This window comes from Anneissia japonica, unplaced genomic scaffold (assembly GCF_011630105.1).
Source record: "Anneissia japonica isolate Jap-2015-1 unplaced genomic scaffold, ASM1163010v1 scaffold1208_len1460985_cov181, whole genome shotgun sequence".
NCBI lineage: Eukaryota > Metazoa > Echinodermata > Crinoidea > Comatulida > Comatulidae > Anneissia > Anneissia japonica.
This window is the reverse complement of record NW_022688484.1, coordinates 846,342-857,984: the sequence shown is the minus strand read 5'-3', so window position 1 is coordinate 857,984 and position 11,643 is coordinate 846,342.

The window sequence follows — 11,643 nt, the reverse complement described above, 5'->3', positions numbered from 1 at the left end:
ATAAGAAACTCCTATGTATACCATACTATCAAGGCGACGCTTACTTGATACACGAAGATAAATAAAGTGTCTCTCTTGATTCCTGTCATTCAAGTTACCGCTCATCAATACTCATTTGCCGGCATATTGAATGACATAATATAGAATACACATATGATATATGCCGCCTTATCTGGGTATATTGGTATGGTGTGTATTTTATGTTCGATCCGACGGCTGTAAACGCAAGTTTACCGACATTTTTTTTCTTTGATTCAAACCCACTTAATTTCCTGTCGAAGATGAAAGTGCTTTAGGTTTTTTGAAGGTATAAACAGTGATCGGAAATGACATGTAGACCTACTGCATATGCAGTATCCGTCTAGTTTTATTTGTGTCCGCTTGGTTGCATAAAACCATACCTGTAAATAAGTGTAAATCTGTAAAATGTGTTAAACGTTTACAACGAATTGGACTGGCATTGATTGTGTAATGTTAATGGTAATTTAATCGCGGTAATGGTTATAGTGGTAATTGTAATGAAAGCGGTAAACTGTAACGGAAATGTAACGGTAATTATAACACATCATAAACCACGATAGTGAAAGCTTGTGGAATAAACAGTATTCCATCAGTATTTTAAAGTTCTGATCTTGTATTTGTTAATCGTTGTATTGTAATGTTGTAGGTATATGTGGTAATGGTAACGGCGGTATAAGTGTAGGCATAATGATGATAATAACGGTATTGGTTGTTCCAGTGGTATGATAATGGTAATTGTCTAGGGTAGGTATAGTGACTTCAATAATAATCAAGAAGTATTGTTTATGATGTGATAATGATAACGGTAACCGTAGGCCTAATGATAATGGTTATTTGAATGGTACAGTAATGGAAAACGGTAATGGTTATTACAACGGTAACGATATGATAATGGAACCGTAATTACTAATATTAATTCAATGGTTATTGTAGGGTAGTATTTCTATAACACCTTCCATAACAAACAAGAAGTAATGTACCCCCGGTACTGTAAGACACTTTTTATAAGAACACTGAGGCTGAAATTGCATACAAAATGAGAACCAATTGAAGCTAAGATAATATCAAATAAGGTGTAATGGGAAAAAACAAAAACAAACAAAAAACCCCAAGAAACAAATTAGTCACATACAGTAAAGTATTAATGTTTTAAAATTTAATATCAACAAATCTACTCCATTAATTTCATCAGATGCCATGAAATCTTAAGTTATCAGGGAACGACAAAAGTACTCCGCTAAGCATGTACTGAAATTTATAATTTCCTCTCAAACCAGCCGTTCTCATACAGTCCCGTAACTTTCTGCCAAAAAGAGAGGGTCACTGTTCACGTATGTTGCGGTGTAAACCGTATTGGTAGGCTTAGTGGCTTCCTAGGCTACAACATAGCTTAAAATATACAAACATATTGACACGTAATGTAAATCAGATATAAATGGGCCTAAAGATTCCTAATAAATCTCGAACTATCCGATTTGCCAGACGGATATAAATAAATGTATGTTACCATTTGTTTTGCCAGACGAATATAAATTAATGTACAGGTGTAGGCCTACAGGTATATGTTTCCCCGTGTTTTTTAAAAAAACGTTGACAATACGGATATCAGACTTATTACAAATAAATATATTATATAACGTATTCTCTGGCGGTCACGGTAGCGTTCTTCATGGTGGAGCTGTTTTCTGCAACTCGAAATTTTTGTCTTGTCTATCATGCAAATAATAATTAGCATTTTATCAATCATTATCTTAATCAATAGGCCTATAATACATATAATTCAAAAAGTAACAATTTTGGGATATTTTACTTTCAGGATTATTCGATGTTTACATAGACTGATCAGTGTCGTAAAATGGGTAAGTTAACCAGTTATGTTTGTTCAAATGATTCCTTTCCTACGATTTACCAGATCCATTAACGCAAAGTACACTGCGTCGACAAGTCTTAAAATTTAAATCACTTCTCAATATCAAGATTTTTTTGGTCAGTCATTAGTCATTAAAAATAGTCCCTATGATGTGTAGTTGTGCATTTTTATATACTGGTATATACACATCACGATTGACGTTTCTTGACAGTTACACATAAAGCACTCACCAGCACTGGTCAGATGTCCGGTGTTTCACCACCTGTCCATTCTACCGATACCCTGCCCCATGTATCCTCGAATACAATTACAATTTAATTAGGCCTCCGGCCAACTGGACACAGGTCAGTTGTAAGTAGCGTCCAATCACACATAAGCTGTCCATAGCGAGACATATCACATATTATAATTATCTCTTTTTCCATTTATTTTACAATACTTACTTGTAGGCCTATATCGTATATAGGCTATGGAACAGAGTAATACCGTAACTGTTACCGATATCTTATTTTCAATACGAAAAACTCATAAACTGACTGTAAGTGTCTATAAAACGAATTATAGAAACGGTACTATTTATTTATTTTGTTACCATAGTTGATTAAATAAAAGATAGGCCTATTTTATAGACAACAAACTCAGAAAAGAAAAAAAAAACATTCACTCGGAGTGGTTTTCAAAATGGCCACATTTAAAGTCATAAGTTTCTGGGTATGTATACGCTATAAAATAATGTCATTATTGGCTTGATAACAAAACGCTAAGCCTTTTCAAGTACTGTATTATAGTAGCCTATGTGAGTTAGATAAGGCCAAGGAACTGCATAGGCTACAAATTCACACATTCCCACTCAACATGATCCTATATTTGTACTTTTCAACATCATGAACAAAGTAAATTGTTCCAAAAACTAAATATTTTTAATTTCATTCAGAAAACAAAAACTTACCATGTGTGACAGCTTTAAACCAAACACGGCATTAAATGTTATGGCAATGGACAGTTATACCGGTATCTCCCCTTTCCTGTAATAGGATACATTTGAGTGACAAAGGAACGTTGGTAGACCTACTAGAAATAAACTGTCAATAGGCTATACCGTATACAATATAAACTCTCTTGGGTGGCCACCCTTGGGGCGGGAGATAATGATGGTCCCTTAATGAAATTGTTCTCAGAGTTTGGGCACAATGTTAAATGATAGGGCTTTCTCCGCTGGGTCGAGGGAATGATGGTTCTGGAGGGAGGTGGTCCCGAAATTCCTGTGTTTAGATTTCTCTCTTAACTGTAGGCTTATGTCAATCTTCAGAACGTGATAGGCGGCGCATTAAAACACAATCACCATTAAGCCTATTATATTAATTTATATTACTAATTATTATAGATTTAATTCGTAGGTAACTTTCGCAACCTAAAACCAACCTCCCAGCTAAAACAGTTACGGTACGTCATACTGGTAATTGTTTAGCCAATCCCCTTATCTCCCCCCCCCCTTTATCGAGCGCACGAGACCTGAGGGGTGGGGAGTGGGTGGGTGTGTGGATGTTCTGTTACTCATGTGTGACTATACATAGGCATAATGAATCAGTCTCTCGTGAACTCCATTAATGTTTTAACTAATGTTATTATTGTTATTGCTATTGCCGTTGTTATTGCTATGGATATCGCTATAATATAATATAATTGCTATCGTTATTGTTAAATTTATGGACAGTTGTCATTGTCAGTGGCGGATTCAAAGCCCCCTCCTAAATTTGTCAAAATTATTTAATAAAAGAAGACTAGCCTTCTCAAATTTAAGTATGAGAGTGCCATTTCCGGCCATCTAGAGGTGCCATAAGCATTGTACCTCAACCCCAACAATGGTGGGGCTGAGGTGGTGTAGACCTTCCATGTGTGAAAGGACCTTCCATATGTGAAAGTCCCTCCCTGTGCCGCCTTTATTTCGGATTTCTGGATCCGCCACTGATCGTAGTACTACTACCAGTAGTTAAATACAGTAGTAGTCGTTATTAGTAATACTATGGTATTGATATAGATTATATCAGTACCATAGTAATCCCTTCGTAACCGTATGTAATAATATAGAATGTCCGAAACGGATATTGATATGATAACGCGATAAGCCAAACAGCAATTCTCTGCATCTTCGATGTCAGGATATCTGCGTGTCTGTAGCCATCTAGTGTCCGTCTATTATTACCTATATAAACATAATATGATATCAATAAAGAGTGTTTGGATAACATCTAAAATATTGTATGTTCAATACTGTGCATAATAGAATCGTCTTTGTTACAAAAAAATATATAGACCTTCATCCAAACAATATCTAACACCGCTATTAACCAGTACACTCTATGCAGTACTGTACCTGTCTCTTATACACATCTAGATGTGTATAAGAGACAGATATATATCAGGACAGGTCAATTGAATTTGTTTCGTGTAGTTTATTGTCATTTGTAATTATTATAAGGTTTGCTTCATGCACGTACGCGGGAAAGAAATTAGAAAAAGTACAGATACGGTAAACAATAATGTATAAACGAGGCTTACAATTGCAAAGAATGGGAGTCTGTTTAGCATAGGCTTTAGACTACAGTACTAAACATTATTCGTGTTCCGTGTTTGTATATTACGCTACTTACAATTCAATGGTCCACCATAATAAAGCTGACCGCGACAGGCGCACGCATACGCACACACACACCCACATTTTTAAGTGCTAATTTGCAGTACGGTCAGCAAAGGCCATTTTATTTAGGATCGGGTTTGCCAATCATTATCCAAGAAGCAATGTCAAGATCGAGCATCTATTGTTCATGATATATTTGATTGACAACCGGGATGGATGGAGTACAAGCCATTACATAGCCAGCCTATGTTAGACAAATCCTAATTGCTCCGGCCATAGGCCTATATTCTGTGCTCATAAGCTGCGGCAGCACTGGCGAACGTCAGCAATAATCTTGACATAGTAATATTACAGTACAGTATTAGCAAACGCCGAATACGCATTGTCACGGTAACAAAAATGTCTTTGTTCGCCTAAATGATAAAGAAAGTGAAGTTTAACGAGTGGTAATTAAAATGACTTCAATTACAACTGAAATTTGATCAAGTCTCTCTAGAAACCTCGAGAGTACGCTCGCAATAATATATTTTCTTGCGAAATAAAGTTGGTAATAAATGTTTCTGTCAACGCTTGATACATTTCAGGACATCATGTTTATTGAGTGCCGTATTATTTTTTACATTTTTTAAATTTATTTGGTAGATAACCTCACATCAATCACAAAAACAATCATGAAATAATTGAATATAGGGAGAAAGGAATATAATAGCATAGGCCTACATAACGAACATGAGCAAACATGTCAAATTAGATTTTTTTTAAACCTTATAAAGTAATAATTGCTTCTAATTAGTATCTATAAAATAAACATTATTTTTCTGTAGGCCTATAATATTTTAAAATTAAATTAAAATTAATTAATTAGTTAAAACTCCGATCATTGCTATTACTCGCCAAATGATTACGAAATGGGGAATTGAATGACAGTTAGTAGGCATAGCCAGGGCATTCTGACTTCACTCACTCAGTCATAATGTTTGCTATTTATGAGGTCCACTGTTCATAAGGCCCGCTAGTCCATGGACCATTTATAAGGTTCGCTAGTCATAATTTTTAAAAAGTCCAAGATTATAGGCGATTCCATACCCAGCTGGACTTTTGCACACAACTGCACCCCCAAATGACAGTCATGGATACGGCACTAGCTGTATTATTAGCATTGGTATAATAAACATAATTGACAGTACCGTATTACGATGGTTTACAGTGGCCGAACTATGGGGTCGGGATCCTGGGGCTTTCTGAGACTGGGACCCTTTTTGGGTGGGTCCGGTCGCCAATTCCATTGTGGGAAATTAGATGTGCTCTTTTTTAATCTTGTTTGCCATTGTATTCTAAATGACGAAATGGCGGATCAAAAACATTTAGGGGGTCCCAGAGAGACTTTCATAGATTGAGGGTCTACCTCAACCCCACCATGGTTGGGGCGGAGATAAGAACATAATTATTGCACCTCAAGATGGCCGGAAATGGCAATTTTCTTTTTATCTCCTTTTTTTAGTTGTTAAATTTTGACAAATTTAGGGGGGGTCCCTCTTTAATCTGTCACAGGATATAATATAATCGATATATGTCCTACAGTCGATGTCACAGACAAAAAATGTTGTTATTTATCAACAAAGCCCATTAGGGTCAAGTGGCTAGATCTCGGGCACCTGGGTAGGCGGACCGCCGCACGAGAGCGCATAGGAGTTCCGCCACTGGTTACTTAAATTAGTCATAGAAAAATTAGCATTAAGAGAATTAATTCAAAACGACAAATCAATGCTTCTTTTTATATAATGAAATTTTGACAACACGATATTTATTAGATTAATCAAGTACAATATGACACTAAAGCAGTAACGAAACAAATCAAAAACAGTTGAAAACATTTACGAGTAACATGAAGTAATTAAAAACCGCTTTATTCCTACGTCCTTAAGAAAAATATTATGACACCTGTTTATTATCTATAGTATTTCTCTTCAAAGTACATTCATTATGTCCTTACTTAATGGGCCTAGCAACAATCTAAGACTATGCTATTTGATTTAACGGCAAGGGAATATAGATGGCCAATTACATGTATATTAAAATACGAATACTCTAATTAGTGCTTCGAACCCGTGCTGATATAAAATTGATAAACATTTCTCAAATCCAGCTGTTTTTCTCCAGTTTCAAAGAGTCACACGCCAGTGAACATCTCCGTCGCTTACTGCCAAACGTTAAAAGTAGGTCTCTCCGTGTACCTCCAAAATATTGTTCCAACAATCGCTTTTATGATTACTGTTTAAAAAAGAAATATATTATATACGGCAACACACTTGACCCCAAAAAGTTGGAGAAAAGTACACCGGCTAATTGTCTGCTAAGAAGAATGTAAATGCGATGGACTTTTCTCGAATCGTTGTAGTGAAACCACAAAAGCTAATAAAAAAATAGTTGCGATTTTGTAAGATTTCGAATATCGATAGGATTGAGTTTTATGCCAATCAAGTTGTGGTTGGTAAAAAGAATGTCGATTCAAAGAATTCCTACCAGATTAAACAGAGTATTCACTTACTGAATCACCAAATTTATATGTTTTGTCTGAATAGACAAGAAATTTGGTAACCTACTATATGTTTTCTTAAAGATACCGTATACCGTCTGTCATAGAATCTGGAAAAAAAAACCTCAAAAATTAGAATATAGCATTTTTTTTTATAGCCCATAAAAATTAATCAGCAGGTCGAACCGTAAACGATCTACTGATTTACAGATGTGTATATATACCAGAATACAAAACCGGTACCGAAGTCTATGCAAGATGCGAACATTAATATTATTTATCTGCTAATTAGCATGGAAACTGTTTCATTATTGTGCTTTCAACTGGGCGATGATAATTTAGCTTACTCAACAAACTTAACAATTTTAATACAGAATTTTTTTTAGCATATCAAAGACGATATAATTATAAGGCTAATTTTTTTTTAACTATAATTATAGAGGATGGCCCTTTCAGCTTAAATAAACGAAGCCGAAATATTAAGATTCTTCATTGACTGTCTTATTATGAGGCTTGGTAATAAAGATGTTTTTTAGTTGAGAGAAAATAATCCTGTCACAGGATTTGAATCCAGGACATTGGTATTGGGAGGCAAGCACCTTAACCACCAAACACAGCTCAAATACTGTGTCTGGCTCTATGCAGTACTGTACAGTGCTGTTTAAGTCTTCACTGACAGACAGTAGACGAAAACACATGCATTGGTTATTGAAGTATTTTACGATACCACCATTATTCATTTTTATTGCTGTTTAGTACTGTGTCGTACTAATTACTTGGGAAGACCGCTGTCGTAAATAAATTGTGGTAATATAATAAGACAAATAATTATACTGGTCATTCCATCATATTAACACACTATAAACTTCATATTATTTTTATTATTATTACATCATTACAGGAATGACCATCAAGAAGAACTTAATTATCTGTTTAGTTGGCATTGATGTTTATATCGCCAGCAACGTCAAAATAACGAACGACGTCACAATATGAGTTTGATTGTTTATCAATGTATTTACGAAAGAAAAAATTACCAATTACAGTATTATTAGGCTATTATTATTATTATTATTATTATTATTATTATTATTGTTAGACAATTATTATTATCAGACCATTATTATTATTATTATTAGGCAATTATTATTATAATTATCAGGAAATTATTATTATAAGGCAATTATTATTATTAGGTAATCATTATTATTATTATTATTATTATTATCATCATCATTATATTTCCATCATTATCATCATTATTATTGTTATTATTATTATTTTATTTATTTAATTAGGACTATTATTATTTTGTGTTGTTTTTTCTTATCTTTAGAGTTGTGACATTGGTGTTTATATCGCTAGCAACGTCAAAATAACGGATGACGTCATAATGCAGGTTTATACGAGAGTATAAATTACCAATTATTAGGCGATTATTATTACTATTATTATTATTATCATTCTTATATTATTATTGTTGCTGTTGTTATTATTATTCTAATTATTTATTTTTAAAATTAATTTATTTAGGCCTATCATTATGGTTTTTCTCATGTCCTATTTGTCATTCAGGCCTCCGGTCGTTTGAGTACAAGAAAGTAAGCACATAATTATTTTTATTAATATTATTGCTGTTATCATCATACAATTATTAATAATAATAATAATAGAATTATTATTAATGTTTATTAATGTTAATATCATTATTACTGTTACTGTTTTTAATGAGTTCTATTTGTTATTACGTTATACTATACGCTTTAAGTTGAGTTTTTACCGTTATAATTGGAAATGAAATATATAGTGATTTATAGTCTGGTCGTCATCATTATCGACAGACACTACTACTATATTAATGTTCATTATGATTATCATCTGCTATACAATAATTATTACATTTGAGTGCAATACTTGCTTGATAATCAACCACAATATTGAAAGTATGTGTGACGGAAAACGCGTATATCATCACGGGATTCAATATTTCATTTAATATTTAATATACCCATCGTTGTCGGAACAGAGGTCACGCTTCTCATCTGAATAGTGAGGAATCTGTTCTCACCTGAGGTGTCACAGACGTGATAAAAATCGCTTAAAGTTTCATTCAAAGTACAATTTATCAGATAGAGTGCATGTTCTTCGGACAATTACCATACTTGTTTTTATTACATTAATTGTCAAAAGTTGTCTTGCTCTAACGGGGTTTCAAATCTCTAGCCTATTGAAATGCTCGGAGCAAGTTACCGACTCGAGCAGTGTTCTGGAAACTGTAGGAGGGAACCTGGCTGTATAAGTAACACAACACCGTGTTTTCGTTCTGCGGTGTCGCCTCCACGAGGTATGCCGTTCTCGTTTGTCTGTGTAGTGAAGAAGTTGCAAGCTACGGGGTGTGCGATGGCAAGGGTCGGTAAAAATGTGTTACATCTCATACTTAGTCAAGTATTCAGCTATTAATATTATTAAGATAGTAAAATAATTTTCACGTCTTACTATTTTCCTTGTAACGATACAATAGTGAAATTGTTATTGTAAAGAAACAAAAACATATTGTGTTTGTACTATTATTGATTCTGGTTTTATACGTTAGACCTAATTGTTCAACTATAGTATACTTTACAGTATTGTACGAACAAAGAAAAAATATTTATAAAATGGGTTAAGTGGGAGTCGTCTATAAGTAGGGCAAGAAGTTATGGATGAGGGAGCTGTTATGTTTCCTTCCTTTATTTTGTAATTTGGGAGACACATAACACCTAGGCCTATTCTACTCCCGACATAATATTGCTATCTTTAATTTACTTAGCCCTCTAACTAGGCTGTATCCAAATGTACTTTATTCACAATACTGTACTCTTGCAAACAAGGGATCCTAGACCTAATTATCCGTAAAACATAATACGCACGTTAAAGCAACAAGTAGACCAAACATTAAATCAGTTTTATTACGGAGTAAAAAAAAACATGATTAATGTTAAATCGACATCCGATACACTCGAATGCGGAAATGTATCGATTAATATTCCTCGTGTTTAAAGCAGTACGAAACTGACGTCATAGAGTAGCGCGTTCAGTAGAGTCAGCCTACCAACCAACTAGCGCGCATTTATATGTAGATGAGACTACGCACTCGTCACAGCCTATCAAGAATGAGTGCTTCACGATGGTAACATTTCAACAAGCATTAACAGAAACGATAATGATCTCCAAAATCAATTCACATTATAATGAAGTTTTACTTTTTTTCAATAATGATTTTTACTAAACTGACAGAGAAAGCGGGAAAAAAAACTCACCATCTGATGAACAACTGGACATGATGATGTCACCATGACAACGGTATCAATGTAAGACAGAGCATTGGACAACTTAGCGACAGATTTAAAATTCAATGCGTATTTGACGAGCATTGAAGTGTAATTCGAAACCAGTGTAATTGCGTTGGTTTCTTTGTTTCCATCATATAGCTTTAAGTAAAAATACATATCTGAATTTCAACACAAAAAATATAAATAGTCTTTAATAGCTAGTGGATACAGTAAATTAAATTTATGAAGAATATGAATATAAATAAATTTTGAAGACTGACTGTCATTTAAAAATATTAAATAAGTTATCAATGAGATAAGGTACAAATCAAAACAATTTATTTTTTGCTGATATACATTTTACTACAAAAATACTTAAAAATTCATTACAAATAATTTAAGAGTGTGTAAAAAATATAGTTTATTACTTTAGGAAAATATTGTCTGTAGCTCACGATTTCAATTGAACGCTAATCATTTCTATGTAAGCTTATTCATTAAAAAGGGTAGGCCTATACAAACTACGAAATTAAAATATATGTTCTTAATTTTAAACTTTATCAAGACAATATCATATTACAGTATTACCTTTATATGACTGGCTGTAACACAGTGTATACTATCTATGACTATAATCGGTATACCTATCCATGTCTTTACATTTCTCTAGACGGAAGTTTTAAGTGTTAGTATTCTACCATTATAATGTAGGCCTATTATACTCATACTTATCTAGATAGCTGTCGGAGAGATTTCTTTATATAATAGGGTCTGTGATAAATCCTTCCTAAATACTCTGCGATAAACCAAACAAGTAGATACAATACCCATTCTCTGAAGTATACACAATTAATTCTATATGAACTTTTATTCTAAAGTGCAAATGCAATGAGATAATGATTCTGTCAAGACGAATATCATGTTTTACAGCGATATATCATATATTGAGTGTTAGGTACAAGCGCAGTGTACGAGTAAAGTACACTGGCCTGGAAGAGACAGAGCGTGACGAAACAATTTCTAATTCTAAACGAAAGCAAAAATGAGCACGGCTAAATAATTGAATACCTCACAACCTTGATTTCACCACACAAACTAATTAACTTTTGGTGATTCCCAACAAATCTGTTAAACACTTCAAACCAGTTCTTTTGTATAATAACAATCGGCATTTATGTTCGGGTTACTATATATTTAGATATTCTCCACCCCTATTATAATACCGATACACTGTATAAACTGAGTTTTCACTTCTTTTCAAAGTAAT